Genomic DNA, 21,815 nt, shown 5'->3' on the forward strand with positions numbered 1-21,815 from the left:
TATCTTTAATGGGTGAAGTTCGTGGTTGCTGAACTTTTATCGGGTCTGGACGCTCCTGACTTCTTTTGGACTGCCAGGTATGGGGCTGCATTAGCAGCATGGGGCTGTAGGCGCGGGGTGGTTGCTCTGTCGTCCTGGCTCGGGGCTCCATAGCCCTCTTTAGACCCTTAAGGTCTTCTGTGGTGTCGACCACAGATTAGTGTGATGTGTTGGGTGTTTGAGGTTTGGAACGGGGCTGAAGCTGGGTTACTAGGCCCTGTCCTGGGGAGGGGGGGAGTGGGAGTTATGGGGTGTGTTTCAAAGGGGTTGTTCAATTGCTGCAATGCGGGTCACAGTTCTTGGAGAGCGCCACTGTTGGGATTGTTGCTCTATGGGGACGTTACCTAATTTGAAATGTGTCACATGGAATGTCCGGGGAATTCGAACTATGGTTAAGCGCCATAAGGTACATGCCTACTTGGTGAGGCGGGGAGTTCAGATAGCGATGCTTCAAGAGACTCACCTGACGCAGCAGGAGTGTGGGGCGTTGCAGAGGAGGTGGCGGGGTCAGGTGTTCGGCACGACTTACTCGGCGTTCGCCAGAGGGGTGTTAATATGGATCAGAGCGGGCACGCCATTCCAGGTCACAAGTCAGAAGATTGATCCGGAGGGTCGTTATGTGGTGGTGGAGGGGAGGCTGTGTGGTAGGGAAGTGGTGCTGTGTAACATCTATGCCCCCAATGCTGATCAAGCCCATTTCTTTGAGGGATTGTCGCGCTCACTGGCGTATTATTTGGCGGGCCCGATATTGCTGGCGGGGGATTTTAACTCTATTTCGGATGTGCTGTTGGACAGGTCGCACCCGCCCTTAGCTGACTCACCAGTGCGCAGACTTGCAACTCATAGGCGGGACTGGCAGGAGAGGTGGGGCTTGGTGGATGTATGGCGGGCGCAGCACCCCGAAACTCGAGATTACTCCTATCACTCTGCCCTGCATGATCTGCATGTTCGACTGGATTCAGTGCTGTGTTGTGAGTCTCTGGCGCTGATGGTGACTCACTCTGAATATTTGGCTAGAACCATCTCGGACCATAATCCACTGCTGATTTCTGTACAATGGCAGCTGGCGAGATCGGCGGTCCCTTCATGGAGACTTCGCCCGGAGACGCTGGAGGATCCGGCGTTCTGTGACACGGTCCGACAGGGTATAGACGAATACTTCACGGTTAATGCTGGGTCGACAGAGACTAGAGCGAATGAATGGGACGCGATGAAAGTGGTGGTGAGGGGGGTGTGTATGGGTCGGTTTCTGACTGTGAGAGGTACAGTGCTGAATGACCTCGCGAAGGCGGAGGCAGTGCTGAGAGGGGTGGAACGGCGGCGGCCCGAGCGGCCGGAGCTGCAGGATAGCCTGTTGCGTGCTAAGGAGGCGGTGGCGACAGAGACAGAGAGACTGCGGTGCTATGATTATAAGTTGTATGCGGTGAAAGTGCATGACGAGCGAGATAAAGTGGGCACGCTCCTTGCGAAGTTGGCTGATCCGAACCCTAGAGGATGTCCGGTTATGAGTGTGCGCCAGAAGGATGGGGAGGTGGTTTATTCGCAATCGGTGGTCCTGGGGCGCTTTCAGTCCTACTACGCGAGCCTATACACCAGCCACCTCGAAGTGGATGCCGCGGACATAGGCGATTATTTGGCTCAGATCCCTCTACCGGTACTAGATGGGGAGGACGCGCGGGATCTGGGGGGCCCTGTAACTCTAGCGGAAATCAGAGGGGTGATTAGTCATATGGCGCGGAACAAAACTCCTGGGGTGGATGGGTTGCCGATCGAGTTCTACGCCACATTTATGGAAGTGTTGGCTCCCAGACTGCAGGTTGTGTATGCGGAGGCGGAACAATTGGGGCGGTTGCCTGACTCTATGACGGAGGCGCTGGTTGTGCCCCTGCTGAAGCCGGGCAGGGATGCATTGGATGTTTCTTCCTTTCGTCCGTTGTCTATGCTGACTGTAGATTATAAGATCTTGAGCCGCATCCTGGCCACCCGGCTCCTCCCACTGATGACCTCTTTGGTGCATAGGGATCAGGCGGGATTCATTCCCTCGAGGAGCACCTCGATGAACATCCGCCGGCTGATTGGGGTTATTGATAGTGCTGCCCTGGCAGATCCAGGCCCGGTAGTGCTGACGGTTGATATTGAAAAGGCGTTTGATAGTTTGGAATGGGATTTTTTGGATGGTGTGCTGTTGAAGTTCGGAGTTGGGGAGGGGTTCCGGGGCTGGACGAAAGTGCTCTATTCTTCGGCTAAGGCGAGGGTGCGGTTAGGGACCTTGGTGTCCTCGGTTTATCCGGTCTGCAGGGGCACGAGGCAGGGCTGCTCGCTGTCTCCATTGCTCTTTGCTCTAGCGATGGAACCGCTGGCGGCGCAGGCGAGGCAGGGAATTGTTTTTGAAGGGATTGCGCTGGGGCTCGACTCGCATTATATTTCGTTGTATGCCGACGACTTGTTATTGTATCTGGCAGACTCTGGGAGGGCTCTTGAGGGTGCGGTGGACATGCTGGACAGGTTCGGGAGGCTCTCAGGCCTCAGGGTGAACTGGACTAAGACTTGTGTGTTTCCGCTGCGGAAGACCACGCTCTGCCCACAGCTCACGAGGCCGGTAGTGTGGGAGCCCTCTTGTTTTGTTTATTTAGGAGTGCGTATATACCATGACACGGCGGACCTCCTTGAAGGGAATGTGGGGCGCTGCATTAGGGCGCTACGAGGCAGTATGGACTTTTGGGCCTCTCTCCCGCTATCTGTACTGGGCCGTGTGGCGCTGTTGAAAATGGTGGCACTCCCGAGGCTCCTCTATTATTTTAGAACACTGCCGGTGTGGATCCCGCAGGGTGTCTTTCGGGAGTTGAGGACGTTGGTGACCGGCTTTCTATGGGGCCACGGCCGCAGACGGGTGGCATTGACCACCCTGATGAGACCCAAGTGTGAGGGAGGGGTGGCAGTCCCCGACTATGAGCTATACTATCTGGCAGCGCAGCTCCAGGTCCTGACGCAGAACGTGGCCAGAGAGTTCAGGGGGCCTGAGGATGGCCGGGAGGTTGGCATTCGGAGGTACGTCTTGTCGTCTATCGTGATGCAACAGAGACTGGCCAGTAGGGACCTCACGATGGAGGAATGGACGCTCAGGTTATGTTGGAACAGGCACCTGAAGAGGGTTGGGAAGCGCCGACCGTACGCGCCGGAGATCCCGCTGGGAATGCTCACTGCCTTACCGCATGGGGGTGATTGGTCCCAATTGTTAGAGTGGGAGGACCTGGGATTGCAGATGGTAGGTGACCTTTATGTGGACGGGGCGCTGGCCCCGTTCCAAACCTTGCAGGAGCAATTCGGCCTGCCGAGTGGTACCTTCCTGTTGCACGCGGCGGTTATTGCGGCCCTGCAGAGGCATTGGGGGGGCGGATTGACGGAGCCGGAGGTGACGACGGTGTGCCAATATGTAGTGATGGCCGCGGGCACCGTTAAGGCGGTGACCTGCCTCCACAATAGAATGTTAAATGAAGGCCTGGCCCCGTTGGCTGAACTGAAGTCGCGTTGGGAGACCAGCGTCGGCAGGCAAATCCCGGACTCGGTATGGGGTCAGGTGCTCCACAGGACCTGGAAGGGGACGAGGAATGCGAGATTCCAACAGGTGCATTATTTTGTGCTCCATAGGGCGTATTTGACCCCGGAGAGGTTGCGGCGACATTTCCAGGTGCTTGATGCCATGTGCCCGCGATGTCTAGAACCTGAGGTGGATCTTGACCATATGCTGTGGGGTTGCCCGAAATTGGGGGACTACTGGTCTGAGATAGGGGACCTCTTGAATGCAGTCACAGATCGGGAGGTAGATTTTGACATGGCCGCATGCCTACTTCTTTGGTTCCCGCATACTAAAAAGACCAAGGTTACGAGCAAATTCATTGGGTTGGGACTGATACTGGCACAGCGTGAGATCACGTGGCATTGGAAGTCTAAGGAGGGGCCGTCTGTACGGAGGTGGAGGAATGAATTAGTGAGGTGGTCGAGCTGTGAGAGTGTGTTACGAATGCGCCAGGCGACTAGGGCTGGCAACGAGAAATGCTTGGAACTGGCGCGGTCCTGGGAGCTGGTGGTGCAGGCATTGAGGGACTATCTCACCGAAAGCGAGGACACTGCTTAGTTATAACCAAGGGTTCCGTGTGGCTGCTTGCTTATCGAAGCTTTCTGATAGTTGTCACCCGGGAGCAGTAAGGGGATGGTGGATCCCGCATTAGCAGCAGTTGGGGGGGGAGGGCACTGGGAGGGAGTTGTGTGGAGGAGTGGTTTGCCGACTAGCGGCAACCTCCTAGAAAGGACTGGCCCAGGATAGTACTTATGATGCTTTAGTGACATGACATTAGAGTGGCCTGGGCTCTGATGGAGAATGTGGGTTGGTTGTTGTGGGATAAAAGCGGATACGAAGTGTTATACTTGACCTGTGTCCCGAATAGGGCATGCACCGAGGTACCTCCAGTGTACTGACTTATTGATGCGCCGCCCAGCCTCCGGGATGTGGGCCGATCGGCTGTGTACTGTATTATTATTGCACTGTGTGATGGGGACTGTTGGTGTACGGGTTGGTTTGTTGGATGTTTTTCTTCCTGATTCTGCAATAAAAATATATTTAAAAAAAAAAAAAAAATTGCGAAATCGGCTGACTAGCGGGATTGCCGCGATATTACCAATTTTGGCCGCGATATTTACAAAAAAGTGTCTACCGGGAGACAGAAAAACAAACAAGGCCCTTTTAATGGCTGTGCCCACACACGTCATTACGTGTCACCGTCCAGCCATCCAAAATCTGCTTCCTCCTGCCAAGCTGTGAAGAGGCGGTCAAGAAGAAACGTTTCTGCACGGCTTTTATCAATCGTTTTTTCTCAGAACAAGTCTGCGGAATACATTTAATTGAGGGCTGTTTAATAATTCCCAATCGTCTCTCCAGTTAAGGGAAACAAATCGAGAACAGCCACGGGCCAAGTCAATGTGAGGGTATCCTGGTGCCTGTGAAAAACTATCATGTGCTTCAGAGGATGTGGGAAATGCATGCAATGTAAACCCCCTAAATCACAGGACACTTTGTGGTCATCTGACAAGCTGCTGGGGATGGGCAGAGTTTCATACAACCAGAGAGCACAGATATGTGGAGGGTCTAAGCAGCACGTCGGGTGCGAGGCACACGAGGTCTGGGTTGTCAGGGGAGAAACATTGAACAAGGAGAACTGTCACTTTGAGGCCTAGATTCAGATGCTGGAATGCGGAGGAGCATCATGGGACGACATGAAAAAGACCGAGGGTAAAGCTGTATATTGCCAAAAACCTTCACTGCCTTCCCTAGTATACTATTCGTAAGAGGCTGCTGGCGCACTCTCGTCTAGCGCTGTAGGCTCCAGTGCATCTACCTATGGCTGACTGACAGGAGCAGGGACCTGCTGTGCCCTGAATCGCAAGTTCAAGGACTTGCAGAGAATGTAACTTGAATGTCTACACATCACACACACGCAGGGCTTTAAGTGGACCGGGTCTCGCCGGTGCTCAGCACCGGTAGTTCTGAAAAGCAAGTGCTGAAACGGGTCCCTATCGGGCTCTCCATTTTTACCCTCAGGGTAAAAAAAAAACCTGCAGCTGTCACTGCTTTAGATATAAGTTTAAAGAAACTAATTTTTCAGTTTTATACAGTGCAACCTTGGAGAGCTTTACATGAGCTCCACCACTCATGGACATATTCTTGTTTTGAATCAAACATAGGATGCTGAGTCGTTCTGAGGGTCGAACCGCAGCTCTAGCCTTACGTCGCAACCTCACGATCAAGAAATGAAACATTTTCAAACCGATATAATGAATGAACGAATGAGCAATTTGTATAGCACAAACTAAGCCCAAGGGCATTAAGGCGCTGTATACGGACCGCCCACAAGCAACTAAATCATAGTTGTTGTTTATTTATCTTATGCAATTTACAATCAATGACAAAGCCAATAGTCTTTGCTTGTTGTAGGTCTTGTTGTCTTATATATCTGGATGAATGGACAGAGGCAGCAAAATACCATTCAGGGCAGCACACTATACTAAGTGCAGATTTTTATCTAAAGTGTTTTAAGGCACGTCCTTAATTACATCGGCCACGCCCCTATGAGAGATGCCCCCAGTTTTTTCATCCTAGTTAAAGTCCTACACACACCCGTCTGCTGTTACTTAATTGCGGACTTCATTCCAAACCGAAGTCACGTGCAGATAGAGACGTGCAGATTGGCATAGAAGAACACTCACACTGGCACTGAGGCCCAGAGGTGTAGCACATTCTGGACAGATTTTGGAGGCAGCGGTGCTCCGGCAGAGGTGCATACATAGAAAAAGGGCCCCCTCTCATGAGGTGCAGAGTGGACACTTTAAACATGCCTATTTCACAGTGGAATGCTCTGCTAAACCAGTTAACATTGATTTAAGGCTTAAAAGGCATTATTACAAGTAAAATAAAGTGCCGCAATAATGCAGCTAAATTTCCATTTTTTTGCCGCTAAATTTCCATTTTTGTGCCACTAAATTTGCAAATCTGGGCCACAATAGCCTGGAGGGTCTGATTAGAAGACCAGAAGGAGTATGATGACCCCACACTGGTAAACTCTGATCTCCCAGAGAATGGGTTAGATGACCAAGAGAAGGACACTAAAGGTAGGTCTCCCTTTGTTCCTCCTGGGAGGACGAAAAGAGTTCAGGGGAGGTCTATGTCTTCCTCTGTTAATTCCAATGCCTCTAACAGTTCCATAAGGGCCTCCATCTATAGCAAGAGGGATGACTCTTTAGAAAGGGAGTACCACCTGCTTAACCTTGAGAGAGCTAAGCTCAGGCTCAAGAAGGAGCAGTTGGGGGAGGAGCCAAGATGGCGGCGGAGACGGACGTGTAATCGCCCGGCTCCCCGAGCCTGTTCCGCTAATAATCTATCCTGACTACTATCCTGCGGCAAATTAGCCGAGAAAGGACGAGGATGGCGCGCTGTTGCTGGTGGCGTTTCTCCGGTGCTCTTACCTGCCCGATTTCTGGTTGAAACTGCGGATTTTCTCTACGACCGGTGCCGAGCCCTGGACCAGTGCCCCGGGTAGATGTGCCCAGCTGGAGACGATCGGAGCTCCTTTGAGCCCACTGACGGGTGGTGTGCTTGAGTCCCCCGCTGCGATTCATCGCCTGTCGGGTGCCCGCACCGATCCCTCCTGAGGCAGTGCTGCTCGACCGGCAGTGGGTGTCCATCGCTTCTTCCCCTCAGAGCGGCGTTGAGGTGAGCCGCGCTGTTTTGTGCTTGATTAGGCGGACATGGCCGCTGCGACTCGCCATTGCTCCGCACCGGTGCGGGTCTCCATGACGGGACCCACATGAATCATTGCACGCTGATAAGGGGAACTCAGGATTTTGGTGTGAGATCGCACCCCAGCTGCCTATCGTGGGACCCACCCGTGTGAGTAGATAACCCTTTGTTGGTGCAGAATATGGCGGTCGACTCCTTTGCAGCACGAATGGGCTCCGTCTCTGTCCCTGACGGTGTCGCCCTCCATGGCTTTAAGCGGCGGTCGGACTGCTTTGCTGAACTCTGCACTACCGAATTTCTAGATCGGCCGCTTGGCATTACCCATGCCTCCATCCTCACAGCGCTAGCCGATTTAGGGGCAGACTGGCATGATTGCTACTGTGCGCTCGCCAGCTGTCCCCCCTTGTGGTATCGTCCGAGTCTCTCCTGGAATCGATGTGGGGACATTGTTGCTGCGTGACTATCAACTGGGGCAACAGTCTGAGACTGGATTCTTTGCAGGACTGCCGCCAGCCCATATCGTGGACGCTACATTGTTTCCTATCCTGCCTCAGCTTTCACTGTCGACCGATGAACCCCTATCCTCGTTTGTGGCTCAGCTGGGGATGCAACTAGGTTTCTACGCTGCTCAGGCTGGCGATGCTGTGGATTTCCGTCACTGTGTTATGCCGCATTGGATGGACTTAGGTGCGACACTATTCTGGATCAATGCCGTGGTTGTTGCCTGGGTGTGTACTATTTGTGCGGGGGGACCTTCTCCTTGTAGAGGGCGGCCATCTTACCCCTTTGTTCTATCTGGGGCGGTGTGTTATCCGGGTTCATATTCGGGTAGACGCTTGAAATCTGGCCAGGGTTAGGAGTGATCTTCTTCGTGTTAACTGTGCTGAGGGACGGGTGGGGGCCCGGGACGGGACGCTTCCTCGACGCGTGCTGAAACGATTTCTGATGTCTCTCCCTGCCTTCTTTACGTTTTGATGCTTTGATTTTGTTGTCGTGGGTAGCGGAGAGTTTTAATGGCCGGGGAGTTCGGGTGATTTAGGATTTAGACTTTGGCCCTCCTCCAGTATTAGGGAATTCTTTTTCTATTTCTCTCTTTCTTTTCTCTATATTTCGGGTTCTTTAGTGGGCGACAGACACGCTGGCGGGGGGGGTAGGCCGTAGCCTCCGCATTGTTGTAGGGTGGGGGGGGGTTTTAATTTCATACAGTTCATTTCTATGGGCCTTTTCTATTTTCTGCGCTTTTCTTTACCTATTTCTGTCCTGGGTCCGAGGGACGGGTTAGTGGGAGTGGGTGGCGCTGTGCATGGCGTGTACTTTTCAATTTACGCTCTTGCTGTTTTGCCTTGATCCGCCATGTTGTCTTGGATGCCAGCTTATACGGTTGATTCCATACTATGCTGTTACCTGCTCCTGATGTGAAGTGATGATACGGACTCAGTACTCCTTGATCTCTATTCTTCACTGTTTATGTTTTACACTTTAAAATTTTAAAACTAACCTTCACTGCTCCTGTTTTCCTGGTGGCACGTAATCGTTTTCGGAGTTATTCCATCATTATTGCTATTTATCCTGGTGCCGCTGGGAATCTGTATTGTTCGCTTTTGTGCTAAAAGTATTGTGGCCGGCCTGACGGTTGTGGGCCCGTATTTGTTACTGTTTTGCACAATAAAGGTTTTAAAAAAAAAAAAAAGAAGGAGCAGTTGGCCCTTGATAAGGAGACTACGGAAGTACAAAAGGTTACGAACAATTTGGCACTAGGGTCCCATGGTGGCAGCACTACCGAGCCTAGGATTAGGGAGCAATCTTTTGATACTAGGAACCTGAGTAGGTTAGTCCCTCCTTACCAGAATGGGGATGATATCCATAAATGAATTACTGCCGTGGAGAGGGCCTGTAAGGTACAGAAGGTCCCTCAAGGGCAGTGTGCCGCTATCCTGTCGCTCTCCTTTGCTAGCAAGGGTAGAGACAAACTCCTCACTATCAAGGAGGAAGAAGCTGACAACTACACAGTCTTGAAGAGGGCCCTCATAGATGGGTTTGGTTTAACCACTGAGCAATACAGGGTTACGTTTAGGGACACACAGAAGGCATGCACCCAAAACTGAGTTGAATTTGTAGACAGTGATATTATGGCTCTGGAAGGCTGGTTTCATGAAAGTAACGTGCATGACTATGAAGGACTGTACAATGTTTTGATGAGGTAGCACATCCTTAATAATTGTCCAAATCAGAAGCTGCACCCGTACCTGGTAGACTCTGATCTGACCTCTCCTCAAGAATTGGGAAAGAAGACAAATGGGTCTGCACCAGTGTCAAGCAGAAAAACAATGGAGTTGACGACCAGAAGAAGCAAGATTCTTCAAAGGCCCAAGAGAAGGGTGGGGAGAAAGTTAAGATAAAAAGGTGACTTCACAAGGTCCCAAAAAATCTTTTTCTGGGGGGGTGGGTCCCCAAACCTCCTCTTCCTCTGGCAAGAAACCTTGGTGTTACCTGTGTAAGGAGAAAGGCAACAGAGCAATGGATGTCAATTGCTCTAAAGCGATCACCAAATAAACTACTGCTACTGCACCAAAGCTGACTAGCGCCCCTAGGACCAGTACAAGTAGCAGTAGTGCTCCTAAGAGATTAGTAGGGTTAACCTTGGTTTCTGAAGTGGGTTCTGGCCTAGTCAAAACACACACTCAGGCTGTCCTTGTCTGTGACAGTGGCATGGAACTTGCCACTTCACTTGTAAGTCCCACAGACTTGGGCAAGTACAGGCAAAAGCCTCTGATTAATGGGCAGGAAGCTGTGGCATACAGGGACACAGCAGCTAGTGTCACCATTGTGACAGAGAATCTTGTGTCTCCTGAGCAGATTGTACTTGGTCAGATTTACTAAGTGACCTATGTAAGCAATGTCAGGACTGATCATTCCTTGGAAGTTGTGGATCTAAGCTGGGGAGGACTAACTGTCCCTAAAAGAGTTGTGGTTTCCCCAGACCTACCTGTGGACGGACTAGACTGACTTAGAAACTTAGAATTACTTAGAAACTTCAGTCAGGTCTGTGGTGGAGTTCACGACACATGCAGAGATGATGGGAATCTCGGTCAGTGCATTTGCTGTTAAAAGGACTCAGGCCAAACAGTTAGGCACTGAGGGAGCTCTGGATCATGGAAGAATGAACCAGCTAGCTCTTAAGAGAAGGAGCAGGAAGGGTAAGGAATTCTATGTCAGGACCGGAGGCGAGGATTATGCTATTCTTTCTCCACTTTATTGAATAGCAGCCATTTTAAGTTAACAAAAAAAACTACTATTCCCATGAAACATAGGCAATACACAAGAAAATGAAAAGTGTCCATAGGTAGAACGTCTCCTCTCATCTGCACCAATCACAGGGCTCCGAGGTGATGGTAGTCCTCTGTTACTGTTCATTCCCCCTCTTTCTTCGCTCCTTGCAGCAGGATAAATCCTATTTTACTTCAGTCTGAGGTCCCGATTCACAGAACTAACTTACGCCAAAATCCTAAACTTACTACTCGTGGTATTCACAGAATGCACTTATGACTGTCCTAAGTTTACGTCCGCACTCGGGCAGGAATTTCGCACCCGGCGTGGAATTTCCACTATTGGTATGGAATCCCCACAATCTGGTGTTAATTGACTATATCTGATGCATTGTGGGTATTCCGGCCTGGAAGTGGAGATTCCGGCCCAATGGTGGAAATTTCACTCCGGGAGCGTAAATTCCGGCCTGAGTGTGGACGTAAACGTGGTAAGTTTAGGATTTTGTCGTAAGTTAGTTCTGTGAATCGGGCCCTGAGTGTTTTGCCCTCTTATGCTTGTTTCTCATCTATTTGATTAAGTAGTGATACTGTTTATTCATTGTATGGTGACATATGTACTGTGCCTGTATCTGCGGGGTTTCTCCGACTAATTTTCCCCTCAGGCACTCCTATCGCCGACGCGCGCTTTATTCTTACTATCTCTGGAGGCTCATGAATAGCCTCCGTGCGACATTTCCCGGTCCTGGGGCGGGTTTTCAGCCTTATTTCCCCTCCGGCGATCGACGCACGCCGGCTGTTGCCGACGCGCGCCTCACGCTTTGTTCCCTCATTGCCGGCGACTGTGCTTGTGCATGTTTTTTTCCAGTTTTGTTTTTCAATTTCCTTGTGTGCGAGTCAGCTGCTACTCGGCTGACTCGCTTCCAGCCGTTGGGGCGTTCCTCCCTAGCGGCTGCGTCGTTGGTGCGGCTCGCTGTACTCTCCTTCCGCCACATGAGGGCGCGTGTGTGCATCCCTCTCACGAAGTGCGATTCTGTGCGTTTTTCAATCTCGGGAACGCATTGCTGTGAGTGAGCCTCTGCCTGCCTGAATACCGGAAAACGGTCTGTCTACTGCCATTAGGCAGTTTTATTTGCTGAACGCCCCCTGAATGCCTTTTTGGTGTATAACTGTCCTTGACAGTGTGCTGGTGACTTTGTCCCACCTGGGGGTCTGTATATTTAGGCATCGTTACACTCTGAGGAGTCGGTACTGCAGGCTGTAACCTGCTAGGGCCCATTTTAGGCAGGCTGCCCTTATATATTTTGGCACCAGGGCTGTTGTGGCCCAGGGGTCCTATAGGATTGTGCTCTAAAGGAACGTAGCAAGAGGTGTCTGCGAGTTGTCTCATGATTTCATTATGATAGTCCTTCCTGTTCATGATCACCACATTTCCACCTTTGTCCGCTTCCTTGATCATTAGTTCATGATCTTCAGTGAGAGCTTTTAAAGCAAGTCTCTCGTCTCTGGTAAGGAGAATAACACTCTTTCAAAATAATCCCAGCGCTGCTAATACAGATACATATTTTTTTGACTTATGACAAAGCCTTATCCCGGCCAGTCCTTTGTCTCTTCTTACAAGTACCCTTACTTTGAGTACTCATAGTGACGTTCTAGTGCTACAGCTCCTATGTGGCGCGCACTATACGTCATCATCCTCCGCCTTTTAAGGAGTCCACTGAATCGTACTCGGTGTCTTAGTTACCCGAGCGAGCACGGACTTCCTGCCACATCCATACCGTTAACAGCAGGTAAGCTATACTGCGGACATACACTTGGAGGCTATCCGGGATGCTTTGCTTCCCACACCTCTTATAGAGACCCCCACCGATACCTATCCTTTGACCATTGTCCTTCTACTCTTTATTGTCGACCACAGGTTCAGAGCTAGGGTAAGCGGATTTGCTTCCCTACGTTTTCCGACCGCGCACCCGGCGGCGGACTTTACCAACCAACCCTCGCCACTGAGACGCACAAGAAGCAACTACTTCGAGCGTCTTTTATCTACTCACCCGATTAGGACCGGGTTGGAATTATCACCGGTCCGACTGTAAGTCCCTTTTCGATTTTTGTACATCCGAACTATCTACGGTGTTTAACTTTAAACGTAATGGTCCCCAGTCACCATTAACACCCGGGCTCCCATTTTCGTTTCCCCTTCTTTGTATTTATACAGGCACAAGCGTCATCCTATCACTCCTCAGGTATGTCGTTTCATTTACAATATGGTATTACGAATGTATTGGTATTCTTACCTCCAGACTCACTACCCGTTAGGTTTTTCTACCACCCGCGCCCATTTCACCTTACGCTTGTCCTGCTACGCCCTCCTCACAACGAAACAGTCCAACCCAACTAGGGTAGATTTTTAGATTTCATAATCGCAAGGTTTGAGCTACATTTTCATATATGACAACGTCATTTTTTTCATCCCTTTCTTGAATCTCCATCAGCCAATGCTACACTCCACTACTACCCTTAGTAAGATGTATCGAATAATTTGGTCAGATATAAAACCCACCTAGCCATTGGCAGATACCATATATGTCTGACTTAATTTTGAGACACTGCGACATAGAGAAGTTTTACCCCAAACTACTTTCATTCTGTGTGATGTAAGATATTGATGTTATCTCTGAATCCTAATTATACTGTACATACTATGTGTGATAGCAACAGACAGCTGGGTTTAATTTGTGTACACAAGATGTCTCAACTGACATATATACTTAGACTTCTCAAGCTTTATAGCGGGTTCAAATTACCACACACCCTGTTTTATGTAGTAATTATCCAAGACTATTTTCATTTCATGCGGTGGAGATCAAGAATGTCATGTTTGAATCCCAATGATACTGTATATGTAATGTTTTGAAGGCTATTGATAACGCGGTACAAAATTTGATTACAATGGCCATTTGAACTGCATTGTGCATACCTATGCCGCTTATGACACAGAGCTGGTCACAAATGGGGAACAGGCACTGCATGCAACACAACACCCATACCGTAGCTATGCTCACTAACGTCGTCTCTGCATATATATATATATATATATAGATTTGTTATGCTTTCTTTCTCTTCTCTCCTCAGGATATGACTAAAAAGTGTTTTGCAAAATTTAAATATCAGTGATTTTCAGCTTGTCACTACACATTTCCCCACATGACACTCACCATGTGGTTCACCACTTACGTTACTGCATTTCAATGTTACAATACTGCACTAAACCACCATACACACACACTCACTGTGCTTTCCATGCTCACTAGGGTTCTATTTATAACCTCTCATTCACTTCCGGTCCACTGCCCCAACACCCTTTCTAGGTCTCCACTTTTCTTGGATAGGCTTTCAGCCAATCCGCCACGCACTTATAAATCATCCACTTACGCGGTCACCCACCTCCACTCCCTTCAATTCCTCTCACTGGTCAATTACCCCCCACCCCTCTCCCCTTAAACAGTATGGTTTCATCCTTTACTTTATTTCCCCAGCCCTGAAGAGTCACGGGTTCACCCCGATATTGACGAAACACGTGTCGGCTGGTTATGTTGTAAAACAAAGACCCATACTGGATGAATAAAACACCCAAGATGATATGAACATTGGAGTCGGATCTTATATTTACATTTACTGATTACGAAACTAAATCAATCAACTGATACATGTTGTGTGCGTTTGACATTGTTGTAATGTATACAGAGGGTTGAGGTCCTCTCTCCCTCCTTTCTCTGAGACAAGGGTTAGCTCAGATCAAGCAGCACCAACCACTGACATTCCACAAACTAACACCCTACCACTACCTGTAGAGCGCCATTGTATTTCTGAACTGCTTCATAACCCTTCGCTGAACTTTTGTACGTATTTGACTCAGAAAGGTAGCCACAGTGGTCCATCTAGCACAAACACCGAATTTCTAAAATGGATAGAGATAAGATTGCCTCCGACTTATTTGATAATTTGGCCAGTGGTATTACACGTAACACAACCAATACTAGTGGCAACAATCCACCTAGACAACTAGGCTTAAAAGAGAAATTTCTCAAATTAGAAAAACTTAGAAAAACAGAAAACTCGCGTTGGTGGGACAGCGCAACTCTGAAGCAATACCTAAGACTCAATAGAGTACCAAGAGGTCTACGCTCCCAGACCTTTCCCACCTTCGAAGACCTCGACGATGATCTTCTCAACAAATGGGAGGAAACACTCACATCTGCTTCAAACACACTAATATTAATCCTAATTGAAAGCGCAGAACGTAAGGTCAAGAAATTACAAGCTGAAATCGCTACATTGGAGAAAGAAATTGCTGATATGAATCTTAAAGATGCAACTGAAAAGAACTACAAAATACTTGATGATGTACTGTTGAAACACCAAAACGAAATTAAGGACCGTAAAACGAGACAACTCAAACGTGATGAAGCTGACTATCGGGAGGGTCGAGTTTTCACCTTTGCCAGGAAATATGACCAACTTGTCAATAAAACCACACGTAATGCCCAAACTCCCAGAATGAACACATCCTCCATTTCAACTAGCTCAACCTCACTAAACAGCATTCCACCCAGTGAGAGTGATCCGGAGGAACAGGCCTCAGCGTCGAACACACCTGACATTGGATCAACTACAACAAGTTCCTCCTCTAACAATTTTTTTCGAGAAATTCAGACTATCAGGCAAGAGATTCGTTCTCGACCAACCACAACTGTAAGAAAACAAGGAGAGGCAACAGAGCCGGCCAGGGACGGTTACAAAGAGAAACTAAGGTCAGGGAACAAGAAGTAGGAGGAACAAATGAAAATGCAGTCCAAGTCGTCAATCTCTCCAATAAACAACTTGACACCAATACGATCTCACTCTTGAGTAAGGGGCTAAGCTTCAATCCTCATGATAAAGGGGATCCCTGTAGAGCTAGAATAGACCTATTCAAATTCGTCCGTAAATTAAAACTTAAAAGACACTTTGCTTGCAGGGATGCCCCCGTGAATACCACACCACAAAGTCAAATAGAAACATTGCCCAACAGCTTGAGCATTAAAGATGTACAAGCCACGCATCTTCTTCTGTCCCTCACCGACTTGGACGACCCCCCGAACTCCTTTGAGAATCTTTTGAATGACCTAGAACTTGACACAAATCAAAGTCAAGACAGCGGACTGAAGAACAAATCAAAATTGACCCCCACCCTACCAGGTGGCAACCCGGTGGATACTTTTTACAACCTAGTTCTTTCTGACATTGATAAAGAGGAAGTGAAACTTCTCAACAAAAGAAGAAAACACTGTGACAATCTTACCAGAGACGAGAAACTTGCTTTAAAAGCTCTCACTGAAGATCATGAACTAACGATCAAGGAAGCGGACAAAGGTGGAAATGTGGTGATCATGAACAGGAAGGACTATCATAATGAAATCATGACACAACTCGCAGACACCTCTTGCTACGTTCCTTTAGAGCACAATCCTATAGGACCCCTTACCATCCTTATTAACAGACACCTTAATGACTGGAGAGAACAAGGGCTGATCAGCGAAGAAGAATCATTGTACATGAGGGTGACAAGACCAACATATCCCTATCTATACGCCCTACCAAAGATTCACAAAACAGGGGCCTTTCCTCCGGGCAGACCTATTGTTTCAGGTATTGACGGACCTACTGAAAAACTAGCCCAGTATGTTGACATCTTCCTAAATCCAATGGTTAAAAATCTTCCCTCCTTCATCCAAGATACAAAGCACATTCTGAGCATCTTAAATGACATCGAATGGCAACCAGATCTAATCATGGCAACATTAGACGTGGTTTCACTTTACACTTCCATAAATCCAGAAATGGGTTTATCAGCAATCAACAATTGTCTTAACAACAGGTCTATCACTTTTTTTGAACATACCAAAATGCTCTCCACAATGATGCATATCATTTTGATGAACAATTTTTTCCTATATGACCGAACTTGGTACAGACAAATAAGAGGTGTGGCCATGGGCTCCAGATTCTCTCCCTCCTTTGCAAACCTTTACATGGGAGCACTGGAGGCGGAATATATCTGGGGGAACAGGGGCAAACCATGGATTGACAATATAATCTACTGGGGAAGATATATAGACTGCTTACTGATCTGGTCAGGTTCTCAAGACTCTCTTGTGGAATTTTGTGAATACCTCAATCAAAATCTAATGGACATGAAATTCACCAGCAATATCAGTAAAACAAAGGTTACTTTTTTAGACATAGAACTATACATCAAGGACAACGCTCTGCATAGCCGTCTTTTCCGTAAAGACACAGCCTGTAATGCAGTACTGCATGCTGAAAGCTCTCACCCTGCTCACCAAATCAACACAATCCCATATGGGGAATTCGTGCGAGCAAGAAGAAACTGCAGCGAGGATACAGAATTTGAACACTGTCTTGAAGACATGACCCAACATTTCTCAAGAAGAGGCTATAAACAAGACAATCTAAAAAAAGCAAAGAGAAAAATACAACAAATTGAAAGATCAGTGACATTACTAAATAAGAATAAGCATAAAGAGAACAAACAACCAGTGAGACTAATCATGGACTACAACGACATCAACCTGACAGTCAAGAAAAGCCTCAACAAACACTGGGGGATACTGTTGGCTGACAGAGCCCTAAAAGACACAATCACCAACAAACCTCAAATCACTTACCGCAAAGGAAAAAACCTTAGGACCAGGCTATGCCCCACCATGCCACGATCAGCAAAACCCTCATGGCTTACAGTCAAATCAAAAGGTTTTTACAGATGTGGTTTTTGCAGTATGTGCCGTTGGGCAAAACATGGCACCAGGACGTTCAAAGGACACCTCAAACATGAATTCAAAATTGAATCAAATATAACCTGCGACACAAGATACGCAGTGTACATCATTGAATGTCTTTGCCAGAGCCAATACATAGGGAGCTCTATCAGACCCCTGAGAGAAAGAATCAGGGAACATGCTCATGCAATCCAAATACAAGATGCTCGTTACCCCATGGCAATTCACATGTCTACATGCCCCTCACAAGGACAGAACAAAAAATTCATCTTCTACGGCATAGACATGATTGAAGCACAAGCCAGAGGCGGGAATAGAGAACTAAGACTTAGACGCCAGGAAGCAATCTGGATCATGCGAACCCATAGCCTTAAGCATGGCCAAAATACAGAGGACGAACTTCATTTTTTCCTTTAATACCGTAATACCTATGACCAATGTTGATACTGATTGTAACCTTGCAGCACCCTTTTTCATGCTCACATTCCGACATAACACACGATAAAGTGTAACCTGGCAGCACCCTTTTTCATGCTCACATTCCGACATAACACACGATAAAATATTACCCCTGACCATCTCCACATTCATTAAAGCAGACCACATTCCTTTTTCCTTCTGTGACATAACTTCTACTAGCAACGTCATCTCCAATTTTCTGGCCCGTCGTAAATTGATTGCCCATATCTTGGACTTAATATACCTCCCACCAGATTTTCAACTCCGTTACCCAACAGTTTATCTTCTTTTTTAGACCGGGTTTGGCTGGGCACCCCCACTCTCTTAATCTTCATTCTCGCTTCTTATTTACTCTAGGTTCCCCTTCTTTAAATTTTTTACTCTCAGATTCTCGCATATTCCACTCGTCTTAGAACTTTTTGCCCCACACATTCGGGCGTATTTACACCCCCCCTCCTTCTCCGATCTTTACAAATATCCTTCCAAAAATTTCCATCCATCTCCACCTCTTTCCCAATTATTCTTACGCATTGTACTTATCCATACGACGCTTTTCTCATCTTCAATTGAAGAGGAGAATAACACTCTTTCAAAATAATCCCAGCGCTGCTAATACAGATACATATTTTTTTGACTTATGACAAAGCCTTATCCCGGCCAGTCCTTTGTCTCTTCTTACAAGTACCCTTACTTTGAGTACTCATAGTGACGTTCTAGTGCTACAGCTCCTATGTGGCGCGCACTATACGTCATCATCCTCCGCCTTTTAAGGAGTCCACTGAATCGTACTCGGCGTCTTAGTTACCCGAGCGAACACGGACTTCCTGCCACATCCATACCGTTAACAGCAGGTAAGCTATACTGCGGACATACACTTGGAGGCTATCCGGGATGCTTTGCTTCCCACACCTCTTATAGAGACCCCCACCGATACCTATCCTTTGACCATTGTCCTACTACTCTTTATTGTCGACCACAGGTTCAGAGCTAGGGTAAGCGGATTTGCTTCCCTACGTTTTCCGACCGCGCACCCGTCGGCGGACTTTACCAACCAACCCTCGCCACTGAGACGCACAAGAAGCAACTACTTCGAGCGTCTTTTATCTACTCACCCGATTATGACCGGGTTGGAATTATCACCGGTCCGACTGTAAGTCCTTTTTCGATTTTTGTACGTCCGAACTATCTACGGTGTTTAACTTTAAACGTAATGGTCCCCAGTCACCATTAACACCCGCGCTCCCATTTTCGTTTCCCCTTCTTTGTATTTATACAGGCACAAGCGTCATCCTATCACTCCTCAGGTATGTCGTTTTATTTACAATACGGTATTACGAATGTATTGGTATTCTTACCTCCAGACTCACTACCCGTTAGGTTTTTCTACCACCCGCGCCCATTTCACCTTACGCTTGTCCTGCTATGCCCTCCTCACAACGAAACAGTCCAACCCAACTAGGGTAGATTTTTAGATTTCATAATCGCAAGGTTTGAGCTACATTTTCATATATGACAACGTCATTTTTTTCATCCCTTTCTTGAATCTCCATCAGCCAATGCTACACTCTACTACTACCCTTAGTAAGATGTATCGAATAATTTGGTCAGATATAAAACCCACCTAGCCATTGGCACATACCATATATGTCTGACTTAATTTTGAGACACTGCGACATAGAGAAGTTTTACCCCAAACTACTTTCATTCTGTGTGATGTAAGATATTGATATTATCTCTGAATCCTAATTATACTGTACATACTATGTGTGATAGCAACAGACAGCTGGGTTTAATTTGTGTACACAAGATGTCTCAACTGACAGATATACCTAGACTTCTCAAGCTTTATAGCGGGTTCAAATTACCACACACCCTGTTTTATGTAGTAATTATCCAAGACTATTTTCATTTCATGCGGTGGAGATCAAGAATGTCATGTTTGAATCCCAATGATACTGTATATGTAATGTTTTGAAGGCTATTGATAACGCGGTACAAAATTTGATTACAATGGCCATTTGAACTGCATTGTGCATACCTATGCCGCTTATGACACAGAGCTGGTCACAAATGGGGAACAGGCACTGCATGCAACACAACACCCATACCGTAGCTATGCTCACTAACGTCGTCTCTGCATATATATATATATATATAGATTTGTTATGCTTTCTTTCTCTTCTCTCCTCAGGATATGACTAAAAAGTGTTTTGCAAAATTTAAATATCAGTGATTTTCAGCTTGTCACTACACATTTCCCCACATGACACTCACCATGTGGTTCACCACTTACGTTACTGCATTTCAATGTTACAATACTGCACTTCACCACCATACACACACACTCACTGTGCTTTCCATGCTCACTAGGGTTCTATTTATAACCTCCCATTCACTTCCGGTCCACTGCCCCAACACCCTTTCTAGGTCTCCACTTTTCTTGGATAGGCTTTCAGCCAATCCGCCACGCACTTATAAATCATCCACTTACGCGGTCACCCACCTCCACTCCCTTCAATTCCTCTCACTGGTCAATTACCCCCCACCCCTCTCCCCTTAAACAGTATGGTTTCATCCTTTACTTTATTTCCCCAGCCCTGAAGAGTCACGGGTTCACCCCGATATTGACGAAAAACGTGTCGGCTGGTTATGTTGTAAAACAAAGACCCATACTGGATGAATAAAACACCCAAGATGATATGAACATTGGAGTCGGATCTTATATTTACATTTACTGATTACGAAACTAAATCAATCAACTGATACATGTTGTGTGCGTTTGACATTGTTGTAATGTATACAGAGGGTTGAGGTCCTCTCTCCCTCCTTTCTCTGAGACAAGGGTTAGCTCAGATCAAGCAGCACCAACCACTGACATTCCACGAACTAACACCCTACCACTACCTGTAGAGCGCCATTGTATTTCTGAACTGCTTCATAACCCTTCGCTGAACTTTCTGTCACAGGGACGCCTGGTTTCGCCAAACCGTTCAGGGGTTTCACATAAAGTTTCAAGGGGAACACTTCCAACCGGTCCCGCCTCACCTTCTCGGTTTTTTATCAGCAGTCACTGCGTTGGTCGATCAAGAGGTACAATCTCTCTTTGACAAAGGGGTTGTTGTAGAAACCCTACCCCATCCCCGTGGCTTCATCATCAACCCCTTTGTGGTGGACAAGACGGACGGGGGCCAGAGGCCCATCATCAACTTGCGCGAGTTCAACGAGAGGTTGGTTTATCGCCACTTCAAGATGGAGGGAATCATGTGTCTCGCTCTCAAAGACGCGTATCTGACCATACCCATTTTTCCTCCTCACCGGAGGTTCCTGCAGTTTCACTGGCACGACAGGGTGTACGAGTTCACCACTCTTCCTTTCGGTCTTTCCTCCACTCCTTGGCGCTTCACCAAGATTCTCCGTCCGGTGTTCAAGTGTCTGCGAGCGTTAGGTATGAAACTCATAGTTTACTTGGATGACATCTTATTGATGGCGCAATGTCCCACCGCCTTGACTCATCAACTCCACACAGTGGTCAATCTGCTCCAAAGTCTGGGCTTCAAGATCAAAAAGCAAAGTCCACTCTCGTTCCAACCCAGGGGGTCATTTTCCTGGGGTTTTCGAGCGACTCAGTGGCTGCTATTCTCAGTCTGCCCTCCCGAAAGTTGACAAAAATACGTCACAAACTCAGAAGAGCTTTCTCCCAACAACCAACAACAACTCTCTCTCAGACAGCTGGCCCGCATCGTAGGTCTTCTATCGGCGTCGATTCAAGCTATCTTCCCGGGGCCACTTCATTAGAGGGCCCTTCAGCGCCTCAAGGCCCAACACCCTCGCAGGGGTCTCTCCTACTCTCGGAAGGTGTCACTCTCTGCGAAAGCCAGAGAAAAAATACAGCGGTGGCTCTCCAATATGGAAGCCAGGAATGGG

The 21,815-nt window shown here is 47.7% G+C and overlaps 1 protein-coding gene across 1 annotated transcript in view; it reads right to left on the reverse strand.

Annotated features, from left to right (window-relative positions):
- IGF2BP1 (insulin like growth factor 2 mRNA binding protein 1) overlaps nt 1–21,815 on the reverse strand; it is a 1,614,238-nt gene that overhangs the window by 1,537,720 nt on the left and 54,703 nt on the right. The window lies entirely within an intron of this gene.

This window comes from Lissotriton helveticus, chromosome 5_1 (assembly GCF_964261635.1).
Source record: "Lissotriton helveticus chromosome 5_1, aLisHel1.1, whole genome shotgun sequence".
Classification (NCBI taxonomy): Eukaryota; Metazoa; Chordata; class Amphibia; order Caudata; family Salamandridae; genus Lissotriton; species Lissotriton helveticus.